Consider the following 12,335-nt stretch of genomic DNA (forward strand, 5'->3'; position numbering starts at 1 on the left):
AAAAAGTGCAGGAAGAAGTCCCCATGAGAACTTCCTTTTTGTTGTTGTTTTCTTATAATGAAATTATATATTACCTTGAACGGCCCAAAGGGAGAGCTTCTCTCCACGGACAAGATCTGCTCTGCTATGTGCAGCACACTGCAGAAAAATCCATCAGGGCTCTGTCTGATGCTGCACAAACATGGAGCGTCCAGCATCTGAAAGAAGATAAGATTTATTCACTATCTACATTGCTCTTCTTATTCTGTCTTATTAAAGCAATTACTTTATTAAGCCACTTGTTGTCTGGCCTTTCCTATAGAGCTCCAGACAGAGCCATTCACACTGCCCTTCTCTCTTCTCACCCCCCCACCCACTCTGGTGCAGAACGCCTTCCAAGGGCAATAAACAGCAGCTGAAATTCAGTCTAACAGCATCTCATTTTAAAAAGTACAAAATCGCTATGTCATTCCCCAAATATATCTCCACACTTTCTCCCATAGTGATGGGTTCTCTAAAATTAATGCTTTAAATTGCATTGAATGGGGTAGTAAGAGCTGACCATCGCCTCCTTTCACTCTGACAGGAAGACAATGTTGAATCTATCCATTTGAAATACGTACTAGCAGTTTACTGTCAGGATACCACTGCAGCTCATTACAGGTGCTGTGCTGACATCAATAAATTAACTCTTTATGTTTCCTTGAATTTGAATTGCTCCATTAAGGACTGCAGAGAAAAGCATATGACTTCCAAATAAAGTGTCCTGTATCTTTTTGTATACACAATGAATCAAAGTTAGGGAATTATATGTTTTATTTCAGGTTCACTAGTAAAATAAACAAACATTTCAAAACATCAGTACAGATTAAATCCATTTCTAAGATTCTTAGAAAATGGATTTACGCTACCATCAAACACAACTCATTGGATATCTATCTGCTAGCAAGCCTAAATCTGGACTTATCCTTTTCCTGTATCTGACTTTTTTTTTTTTTTCTTCCCTCAGAGCAGCTGTGAACAGTCATTTTAGTTACGGCTACCTGTCCATCATCCCAATTCTTCTTAAGTTTACTGAATTTTAGCCAGTGGTTAATAATGGTAAAGTTGACAATAATCAGTCTGGTGCATCCTAATTTAGAAGTGCCTGACCTTGCAGTAGTAATCTACCTTCATCCTACTCATCCTGAGCAGGTAAAGCCTACTTATCATGGTCAAAACCAGTCCACAGATACTACTATATACTTGAGTTACAGAATCTCCTGACTCAGAAAATCTTGATAGAATATGTTTAAAATTACTAGCCCAAGGTTATACAAGTAGATAATGTCAAAACTGCCAATGGATTACTGATGTTTCTTATCTCCAATCCAATGATAGATCCATTAGTACTGTGTATTAAACAGAGTTTTAATTCAGATACTCTTCTCTTGATATCATATAATACTGTTTTGAAATACGAGTTAGTACTCTTATTTTTATGTCAGATGATCGCAGAGCAAAATTCCCCTTATCATAAACAAATGGAGCAGTTACTTGCTGACGGTACTGTGGAATATTATACAGGAAGTTCAGTTCTGCTCCAAAGCTGCAGTTTACTAAGTTAATACTTCTGATACCATAGCTGGTTCATAACAAGGTGGAACAGCAGCAAATTCCATTTAAACCTGAATCTATTAAAGCAGTAGTTAGGTACCACAGTGACAGGCTATTTACTGTTACTGAAAGTACATTTCCACACTTCTTCTTATTTGCTCTTGTAACTTGCATAGAAAACCTTATTTCCCTCTCAGGTGTTCAGACATTGGCGCAATGAGATTTTACATCATTATCCACTCCAATGGGTCTTCTAATCAGAAACATTTTCTCAAATACAGGAAGACATCTCCTACCAATTTCAGTATCTGTAATACAGACAGGAAACATTAATATCCTCGTGGGTCCCTTCCAACTCAGGATATTCTATGATTCTATATCAGGCTAAGGAAATCTGGAACTTTTGAATTTTTGAAGCAGAACTGCCTGTGTTAAAGTCACTATCAAGAGAAATATCTGTATGTACTGACATTAAACATTCTAAAGCCACATTCATTCTTATAAAGTAAAAGCTAGAAAAAAAAAAAGTTAACTTTTTAGAAGTAGATGCACATTTAGTAGTAAGATTATTTTTTCTATTAGTAAAGTAAATGTAGCCAAAAGGATTGTGAATGGAAAACTGTTGCAGCATCTGGGAATTTGATGGGGCTGATCTGCTGAGACATAAGTCACTGGAAACGCAGTATGAATACCTGCTTGTTACAGCAATTCTTATGTAAGCAGATAGATATGGAAGGTCTAAATGCACAGAGTAGGAACATGATTAATGATCAAAGGAAAAACAGGTTTTGGGACACCATACTTTTTTTGTACTCACAGGAATAGTATTACAGCATACAGAAATCTGCATGCAGAGTCAGTGCACGCATGTACATATTTACATAACCTATGAGTACTTGTATGCATACAGGCATGCTTCATAATTACCAGCAAAGGGGTAGGATAAATAACAAAAATTATGTCTTCATTTGATATTATAATAGAGACATCCTCTTTGTATATATACACTGCTACGTGATGTATATGTGCAGAGCAATGCACCAAAAGCACATGTGCGCACACACATACACGCTTCTACATAGATCCAAAAGATGTAACTGCTGCTTTACACCAGGTCGGGATAGGGCTTGGAGCAACCTGGAGTAGTGGAAGGTGTCCCTGCCCATGGTAGGGGGGTTGGAATTATACAATCTCTAAGGGTCTTTCCAACCCAAACTATTCTGTGACTCTGTGTGATAGCATCTCTTTTGTTCCCTACCTCTTTATCACTGGTAGATCAAGTCAATCTAAATTCATGAAAAACTGATCCTGAGATCTCAAAGGACTTTGTAAAGATGGATAAATATTACTTCAACTCACAGAGGTGTAGAAGAAATACCTAAACTCATGCAGTGATCTTGAAGACTTTAACCACATACATCCTTCATGCTACAGTATTAATTTGGATCTGGTCCTGGAATCCTATTTGACTTTTCTTTGTGTTGAACCCTCTTTACCTTCAACGTGATGTAGTCTTAAATCTGTGGTCACCTCTTTTCCTGATTGTCAAAGATAAGAACGTAGTCTTTCTGTAGGAAGGAGGAGACTCAATTCACGAACGTAACCACTAGAGGTCAGGCATGATATAATTCATCGCCACATAGAGATGGGAGATTTCAATAAAGGCTGTTAGCAAGATAAATGAGTTACCGGAGTGACGCTTACATAAGAAGATTGAAATATTCGCTACTTTTCATGTCAGAAAGCAAAACCATGCTTTGAGAACTGGTATAATCCAGGCAGATGACTTGTGCTGGTAGTAGGTAAACGGTGAGGAAGTCCAATTATATTAGAAAACAAGCGTACAGTTAAATATGGACAATGATATAAATAGAAGTTGGTCACAGCAAACACCTAATTCAGAAAGTGATCAAATCACCAAAAATGTACTTGTTTAGTGGATCTTCAGTTGCCATATGAAGCAGTTTATCCATATTGCTTTGATTACAGAAGGAAAGAGGAGACGGACAAAGTAGAAAAACACTTGAAAGTAGAAAAACACATCTTCTCTTTTTCTTGTCTGAATGAGAAATACCATCCCAGTCTTTGAAGATATGCCACTGAAATATTCAAAAGTGTTCAGCAGCTACTTCCCTAAATTACCCACTTAGTTCTCACTGTTTTGGTGAGCTCCTCAGGGACGTCTGTTCCTTCAGCAGGAATAGGTGAGTTAAGCTCAGTGGGTGCATAGAGGACCACATTTTGCCACCAAACCATCAAGCTCACCAACCTGTTTGATGTGTAGCTGGGTGTGAATACAGAACTTTGATGGAACTTTTTTGTTTCCTGACAGTTCATTTTCTTGGTCACATTTAAAATAATTCCACGAATGCTTACGTTAAAGTGGGGTCAGTTATCCAAAACAAACAAAAAACAGTGATTTTAGTTAGCTTACTTACTTGCAGATACCTATGTTTTTTGGATACCATACTCAGACTGAACAGAGAAATTACTGAAAATTTGGTAACATTTACTAAGCTTCGCATCTGACTGTACCTCCTATTGTTAATTCCTTCTAGATCTGTAAATCTGTACTTACAGATGTTTGTCCCTGATAGGTCTATCAAAACCATCACTTTGGCCAGAAACATTATTTTATTCAGGTTAGCCAAAATCTTTATAGGCACTTGCCATCTACTGGATTGTGAGATCATTGTGTTATGTACTTAAGTCCTTAGTGGTGTTAGGCAAAAAGATATACAGTAAATTTAGACTCACTTGCAACATAGCAATAGAAAATAAAACATAATAATAGTAGTAGTAGTAGTAGTAGTAGCAGCAGTAGTAGTGTAGTAGTAGTAGTAGTAGTAGTAGTAGTAGTAGTAGTAGTAAAGGAAGATATGCATAATACATGTTGCTAGTTAATAGAGACTGCTAAAAATTAATATGTAGCTTTTGATAAACCTTTTCTTCCCTCAACAGCGGACATCATCTGTAACAGCTGTAAAGGAATAAGACCTGCATCTTTTGTGCAGTTGCTTCAATGTCAGAACTGGCCTCGGACAAAGCAGGGAAAACTGGGAACCCTTCTTTTCTGGACTTGTATCTGAGCTGACAAACAAAAGTCTATGTACAAGTGCAACCTGTAAAGGTGTACCAAAAAAAAATGGTATTTCTGCAGCTGTTATATTTATTTTATTCCTATTTATAGTAGGAATGATCTGCCTGTTACCACCGTGAATAGGGACTATAAAAGATGGTTGAAAGATAGTACAGATCTGTTCTGGTTCCTTTGTCTATATATATTTTATATACATTGCATTGCTGTTTTAGACTAGATGCCTATAGCATATTATGTCTTTTACTAGATGCATAGGCAAAGACCCATGTATCCTGCAGTTTCTTTTGTTCTTCCAAAGAAACAGAGAGGGCCAATCACTCATCAGCTTCCATGCAGAGAAACAAGGAAACACAAAGGCACAGGAAAATGCAGTTTGCCACTTGTTTTTATGGCCACTTGCACTGCAAAGCCCTGAATTTCACATTGCACAGCAGTTAGAAATTGGAGAGTAACATCCGGTGAATGGAGACTGAAGTAAATATTACAGGTCTGTGCATAGGGCAACACAAGCTTTATTATTAGTATGCACACAATACAATCTGCAATTACATTTAAAATGTGAATTGTGAGAAAATACTGTTAATACTCAATAAGCTGCTATTATTGATTCTGTAAGTTAATAAAGACCATAACAAAATGAAAGGGTAGATATGGAATGAGACACAGTCAGTATGTGGTCAGCATGTGTCAATTTAACCAGTTAGGCTGTATTGGCATGCTGTTTCTTTATTCCATTTTCCTGAGCAGAAATAGGCTATGCATCTTCACAAGAATAGTGACATAGCACCTTGGCATATTGATTGAATGAAGCGAAGCATGGACAACAAGTGGCTTTACAGACTCATGGTGCATGAGCATAAACCTTTATAAATAACCAGAGCTGCAGAAATATTCTGGGCATAGGTATCTCCCTCCTCCTTCTTGTGTGATCTGAGACTTTAGGATCTCCTGAATCTGCCAAGAAATTAAACACAGATATTCATTAGCACATGCAGGGTTAATAAAAAGCACAAATAAACTGTAAGTGGCAGAATCAGGAGGGGCTACAACACATTACCTAGAACAATGCAGACACTCTAGGAGGCACTGTATAGCATGGTGCAGGGGCATCTGAGCTGGTTCCTGTGCTCCATTAAAACACGGATCAGTGCCATGCAGAAGTAATGACTTTGCTTTTAAAGCCAATAGGGGTGCAACAAAGCTTAGCCACAGCAGTGCATGGATGCAGCAAGACTGAATTGTTCACATTTTTCAAATGAGAAATCGATGCAGATGTTTTTGTGCTGTTACAAATCTGACTAAAGAGTGTGTGGGTAATGACAGAGTTACAGTCTGTTAACTCTAGGGATGGCTGTATACTGTGCCTATCATCATAAACGTGAGCAGCCCTCTTTCTAGAGTGACCTATACAGGATATAAGCAACCTGACCAAGTGCACTGAGCTTAGCTGTCCTCTTGAGACTATTGTGAGGCTCCTGCAGTATTCCCATACACAATGTTGGAATAATGCATGTTACAGTTTTGCAAGGACCTTCTGCACAATTAAAGGGAGAGGTATCATTTCAAACTGTTTAAAATTCCTCCCACCCCCTGCTAAGATCATTAAGAATACAACAAAACTGTACCCAGGAAGCATAGAAGGGGCTGCATTGCAACATAACACTGAATCAGACTGTACTGTACTGGAGATCCTCATCAAACTGGGACCAGAATGTTTCACAATCCATGTAACAAGAGATGTACACCAAACTCAAGGAAGCTATTGCCTTTTGCAAAGCATGGAGAACATAACTGAACTGTTGTACTGAACTGTTGTATAAATAGATTATGGTAAGAACATTCTCATAGTTCTGCCTCTGTTATTATGAACAGATAGTTCATGTATTAAATAGCAGATGGAAAAAAGAAAGTGGAAAAATGTGGAAAGAAAAAGCATATATAAAAAATGAAAGAAAAAAAACACAAAACTGTTGCTTCAAACTCAGGGGAAGGTTGTCGATAAAAACTGAATACCTACCCAAGTCACATGTATGTCTGAAAAGCACATATTTGGCATGAACTGTCTGCAAAAGTAGGATATGTTTCATTTTGGGGGAGAAATTCACCTTTCAGCAAAGTACTCTTTTTTTTTTTTTTTTTTTTAATTCTTCTACAAAGCTGAGTAGTAACAATCATAATTGATTCCTCACACCTGTCTATCATCTTGTCATATGATTGCCAGAAAATAAAAATCTGCCATATATTTATAATACTTTTCACCGATAAAGCCTCCTTCATCCAAGATTTTCAGGGGTTTTTAAAATTGTAGAAATACATTAGACTACGGATAGGAAAACGAAGGCATAGGAAATGATGGTTGGGACAACAGTGTCTCCCTGTGGCATGATGGCTGTTATTGTTAACATTTGTTAGATAAATGTCACCAGTGAAAAATTCAATAGCCAAGAAAGAAAAGAAGCTATCTTCCTTGCCTTTTGATTTATAGACAGTGACTCGGTTTATCAAACACATCAGAATATACAAAATATTCCACAAAGCGCTACACTTTTTAAATCAGCACAGCTTAATGAGTTTTGCTATATTGAAGGTATTTGCTTTGAAGATCTTATTATATTGAAGATCTTTGGTTTATCCTCTGATGCTCACAGGACAACCAGTATAGCAGCGAAGAATCTGCATAAAACTAGGACCATACCGATGGTATGTCTCAGTGTGGAACCAGTGGCCCAAATTTTATTATGGTAGTGGACAGAACATTAGCATATGTGTTTCATCAGTCTTTTTGAATGTTCAGACAATGAATTCCATTTGGGTTAAAAATGGAGAGATTCAGACAGTGCTCAAAGCACTAAAAAATGATGAGACTGTTCCAAAATGAACAAGATTCGTAAGCCAGCACTCAATGCCCCTCCCAGTTGTATGATCTTGCCACCATGGAAAAAAAAAAAAAAAAAAAAAAGCATCTCAGGAATTTCTCGGCTTAGAAAGGGCAAGGAGGCCCCACCACACGCCAAGTCCGTAGTCAATGGGTGGAAAATTTCAGATGTAAGAAGCAGCTGCTCCAAAGGCAGCTTTCTCTGATGTGTTTGTAGAAATTGAAGTATTCAGTAGCATCTCTGTAGTTTTTTCAAATAGAACTGTTTTCTACTAAAAGCACAACTTTCAATCTGCAAGTAGACGTATGATTATTCTCCAAATAAAACCTGGAAGACTGCACACAACCACATGCTACCTTGAAGCACTGATCTGGATGGAAATATAAGTGGCAGGAAAAAAAAAAAAAAAACGTTTAATGTTAAAATGCTTTTTTTTCTGGTTTACCTTAAAACTTTTTAACACTTTGTTCTACTCCTGGTATTAGCCAACTGCTCCAGTTGTTCATTCAGCCAATATATATTACACGAACTTACACTCTTTTCAAACTATAACTTGCACACAGACACCTTCTCTGAATTAAGGCAAAAATGCATGAGTTGTTGGAATTTTTTCTACAAAAGGCAGAATTTTGTTATCTGGAATTCTTCCATATGGAGTGGAGCAATTTTTTTTTTCTAAAAACCTAGCATTTTACTTACAGTATTACAATGTAGAATTATCTCTATGCAGCTGAGCAAGTTCAAAAATCACTTGTTTTCAGTGTAGAAGATAACACTGGTATCAGTTTTATTAGTCAGTTGTTTATTGCTTTGAGTACTGTGAGAAAAAATGATGTTCCTAAAGTTTCCTCTTTGTTAGCATCAGTCCCTAATGCATCCAACTCTCATGTGCTTACTAGCAAAAGATTTCACCTTTGTCAGCACTGCACAGCCCATGCTGTTGTCAAAAAGCAAACTGCAACCTATTCAGACTCTTGCACAATCAGCAAAGCATTGGGCTAGGTTCTCCTGACTGTGATTCTCAGCTATCCTGTACAGTCCCTTGCTTTAGAATAGAGACTGTGTTTTCACCCATGATAGTATGAGCTCTCCAGTGTTTAACCCTTCATTGCAACCATTTGCTGGAAGGCAATTTCAGCCCTCAAAGGAATAATCAATAGTGAGTGATCCCTTCTAGTCATCACTTGCGAGGCTGCAGCTGTACTGCTCCCAGTTTTGGGCTCCCCATCACAAAAAAGGTGTTGATACTGGAATGAGTCCATCAGAGGACAACCAAGACAATAAGTCGACCAAAGCATACGACAATAACAAAACGCTGGAAGAAATTGGCTTGTTCAGCCCTGAGATGGCAAGATTTGGGGGGGCTGAGAAGGTGAGGTGTGAAGCTGCAGCAGGGGATCTCAACATTGTCTTCAACTACCTCATGAGAATGTAAAGGGAAACCAGAGCCAAACCCTTCTTGAAGGGGTATAAGATAAGACATAACAAAGATAAAGCTGAAACAGGGAAATTCTGATTAGATACAAGTTTTTTCTTGTTTGTTTGTTGTTGGTTGTTGTTGTTGTTGCATTTTTGTTTGACTTTTTTTTTTTTTTCCAGGGGTTTGGGGGGGGGAGTTGGTTGGTGAAAGGAACCAAACAATGGAATAAGTTGCCAAGAAAATTTGTGGTTTTGCCACACTTTGATACATTCACAACTCGATTGGAGAATACCTCAAGCAACCTCATGTTGCTTAGCCCTTCTTTGACCAGGGATGGTGTCAGATAACCTCCAAAGGTCCCTTCCAACAAGAATTATTCTGTTTCTATAATTTTCTGATTTTAATTTAGAGATATAGCTGAGATTATGAAGAGATAACTTCTTGTATTTCCATTTTCTATGAACAATTCCCAAAGTGAGAAATAAAATTACAAAAAAAAAAAAGAAAAAGGTGTCTTCTCTTGGGTGAAGTCACAAAGATTTTAACTCTTTTTAGCCATGGAGACAGAAATAATGACTTTCACTAACGGTCTTTTTATATAAAAGAGAAGGTTGAGTACTTAAATATGAAATAAAAAAATAAATAAAAAACAAAACAAAACAACAACAAAAAAACACAACTACTGTCATCTACAAATGAATCTGGCAAAGAGAAAGCCTACAGACAGAAGGATATTTATACGCTGTGTTAATAAATAAACCCAGCCCGACTCTTTATGGGGCAAACCTCTACACCATTATTCAGCTGCTGATCTTCTTGAGAGTATTTGTCAACACCGATACACTCCCTTCAGTTTTCAGATACAGCCACTTGCTTAGCAATTGCTAAATTGAGCGCTAGATGTTTACTAAATAGTGTCCAAGAAAATGGCAGTTCTACTCCACGGGAAGATTCATTTCCACAAATGCTGCCCTTCGTTACTACCAAAGGCTGGCACCCAAGTTACTATATTAGTTTCCACGATCCAGTCTCATTAGGATTGAAGAACAAGTGCCAAGGAGCTAGAGCTATATGTCTTTGTCTGCTTCTAGTGCTATTTCAAGGACCACAACAAATATAGTCAACAGTTGTTGGGTTTCCCTGGCTGCAATCTTGTTTGACATCAAGAAGGAAAAAATAACTTACTTCCTTTTCCTCTCCTTTTCCTTCAGACACCTCACCTCACATATAGGCAAAGCAAAACCTGGCCTTATGTTTACATTTCAAATATTTACACAGATTTTGAAAAGGTTAGGAATAAATTTATTTGCAGTGGTGTCAGCAAATACTCAACTATTTCACCAGAGATTTATGCAGCTAAAGAAAGAACTTCAGGAGAGAGAAGATATTGCCTTTCATATCCTGTATGCAAAAGTTTAAGGTGTGTAGACCAAAACCCAAAACTTTTTTGGCTAAGATGAAGTAAAATTATTGCTGGATTCAACGCCCAAGAGGAAGATATGAAATTTTCTTCTCTGGTGGTCTCCATGGCAAATCAACTGCATCAAATAGTATAAATATTGCAAACTAATATGCAGAAAAACAATCAATTGCCCAATTTTCACCTGTCATTCCTAGATCTCATGTTAATTCTGTAACTTTATTCAGTCTACTATTTTGTGTTAAATTCTTCTGTGTTATTCTATTTTGTGTTAAATCTTCTCCTCAACAGAATATTTTGTTTATGATGATATTTAATACTGCTGTTTGGCTATTGTTGCTAAACTAGCAACTGCTGTGTATGAACTGTTTGGCATTATTCAAAGGGAATACAGCAACTGCGCCATCAAACATGGGTTTTATATAAAGCCTGCAAGGGGACCATCATATATGCAAGTCTCCTGTTTGGGTTTTTATATTGTTCTGGTTTTCATTTTAATAACTAAATTCATTGTCTTGTCTTCTGTTCCAGTCTATTTCTGTACTGCATTTATGATTTATACAAGTGTACGCATTACATAGTAGTACCATTGCATAAAAATACGTTTGAAGTGAATTACATTTATTTGCTGAAATAGGGAAAATGTAAAACAATACTTACATGCAAAATCATATGTGAAAATATAAGATACATACAAAAATTAATAGTATTTGTATCCAGTAAGTGAGATTCACTCTGGTCAGCAGAGCAGGATGAGTCTATGAGAAAACTGAGCAATTATGTAGGCCTCCAAAACAAGCCTTAACTTGTGAGAGCAGAGAGATGAATTTCATCTCAACAGGAATAACTGAGCTAGAGAATGCGTAGTTTCTAGTTCACTGATCTAGCAGTTTTTCTATACCTTAACTCATTATAACTTCCTGTCTACTCCAGCCATTCAAATGATGGGACAAAGCATCTCGTGCTTCTTCTTGAGCTTTCTGTAGGATGCAGAATATAAAATAAATAACCAGCTTTAAGTCTGTTGAAGCACACATTCATAGCAAACATACAAAGCTGCTGACTGGAAAAAGTTTGTTCTTGCTTGTAATACATTTGGATTATATCTCTAATTACAAATGCTATTTTGTTTAATGGTCCTCTTTACAATATAACCTCAGGAACATGACTTGCACATTGCATTGACACTTATTTTGGTAGGACTAAAAATACTGTTTTGAAGAAGGAATGTCACCAGGTGAAGGCTTATATCCAAGAAGCCAGCATAAATTCTATGGCTAACAATTATGACTCTCTTGGCAATGAACTAGTTCTCCAGACGGTGAATTTACAGCCCACCTAGAGTTTTGCCTAGTATGGTTCAAGACAGTATGAAGAGGAGATCTGTTCTACAAATGCAAAGTGATTCCACTACTGATTACAAGAAGGGCAAAGTAAACAGGGAGAAGTGTAAAATCCCTAGTTTAAGCAATTCCAATTTTAAGACTTCCAATCAAACCCAAGTCTCAGAGTCTTTATATGTTTAGCTGCATTTACTTTCAAATGCAATTTTGCAGTGATTTCAGGAGAAAAAATTATATTTTTAAGAAATTCCTGTTCTAAATGTGTATTGAATGTATTTCTCTCACTTTTTTTTATGATTAATATGTCTAAAAAACAAAGTTCTTACAGGCATACAGGCTTCTAGGAGTTGGAATTAAACCTGAAAAAAGTAAAAGAAAAATAACGAAGGCTAACACAGTACATTCAGCTTTTAAGGTACATATGATAGCACAGCTAGAAAATGGTATGAGGTATAGGTTTTTATTCCTGGATGCATGCCTGAGAGATCTGGTATTAGTCACTAATCATATAAAAAACATTCAGAATTTGGGCCTGAAGGTAACCAGTGAGTAGGCCTCTAGTAAAGACATGTATCAGGTAGAAGGGGAGAAAAGTCTGAGT

Source organism: Anser brachyrhynchus, assembly GCF_964034855.1.
Source record: "Anser brachyrhynchus genome assembly, chromosome: 1".
Lineage (NCBI taxonomy): Eukaryota > Metazoa > Chordata > Aves > Anseriformes > Anatidae > Anser > Anser brachyrhynchus.